This window comes from Penaeus monodon, chromosome 34 (genome assembly GCF_015228065.2).
Source record: "Penaeus monodon isolate SGIC_2016 chromosome 34, NSTDA_Pmon_1, whole genome shotgun sequence".
Taxonomy (NCBI): Eukaryota; Metazoa; Arthropoda; class Malacostraca; order Decapoda; family Penaeidae; genus Penaeus; species Penaeus monodon.
In genome coordinates this window covers 28,597,223-28,598,460 of record NC_051419.1, presented here as the reverse complement: position 1 = coordinate 28,598,460, position 1,238 = coordinate 28,597,223, and positions in this window count along the sequence as shown.

Genomic DNA, 1,238 nt, shown 5'->3' with positions numbered 1-1,238 from the left:
TTATAGAAAAATAAACACATACAAAACAAAAACAGCCTGTAAACAGGGCGATGTTTACCCGGCATGTAAGTTATCTTAAATGCTGCAGCAAAGTAGCAAAGTAAAAAAGCTGACAATGTATCAGAAAAACGCAATTAACTGGAGATGATACCTCGAAGCAGCGATTAAAATAAAAGGATAACATATTATGTAAAATCAATAAACGACAATGATTATTTGAATATTTATCAGAAATGTGACGTTCGGTTTGAGCCCCAATGGCTCCCCAAAGAGCGGGCTTCGTGAGCCGCTACTCCATCATTCCGCGTCGCCTTTGGTACGACGCACCACACGACGACGCAAATGTTGATTCACTTATGGCTTCCTGGTGTGAGAAAAACGTAAGAGCCAAAAGAGAAGGGAAATAAGTATGAGGGAGGTGTAAGTGAGAAAGAGAAGAAAATGGGAAGAAGGAGAAAGGAGACAAGACAAAGGGTTTCGGAGGAAAAATTTCAAGAAAAAATATTGGAATCAAAAAAATTTATTGAGAAAAAAAAAATAAAGGGAAAAATAGGAGAGAAGAGATAAAAACGCGATCCACCCTTCGTTTTTTTGCTCACTTATCCAACATGAATCTTCCCAGTAAGTAGCGAGGTGGGAATAGATGATTATGCGAGGAAAATGAAGAGAGACAGTTTGGGAGGAAGAGGGGGAGGGAAAAGGAAAAAAGAAATAAAAAACAAAAAGGGAAAACAAAAAAACCCCAATGGGTTTCCCGGGAAAGGGGGAGGGCTAAAATATGGACATGGAAAAAGAATGCAAGAAACTCCAAGGTATAGAGTACAGTGGATATGCAGCCAACTGGTCAATAAAACAGAACTTCTTTGCATTAAAAGTCAGTACAAAGCCATAGTACTTATTCAAAAAGATAAATGTCAAATTTCATGCGAAGAAGTCCTTGAATTTGAAGTGGGTGTTGAGAAGCACACAGAGAAAAGGAAAAATTCCCGAATTTTTGGAAAAAATTCCCCTGCCTTAACTCACAGCGATGCAGAGGGGAGGGATTCTTTTTTCCCCCCGAGCGATAGTTTACCTCATTTGCTGAACCTTTACTGCAAAATTGGCTTTTTAAATCCATTTTCTGTCATGCTTGCCTTCTCTTTATATTTGGCTTCCCAAAAGGGAAGATGAAAAATTTTATATACCACTAATACCCTTTTTCAAACTATCAATTATTGTTTTATATGAAAAAATAATGA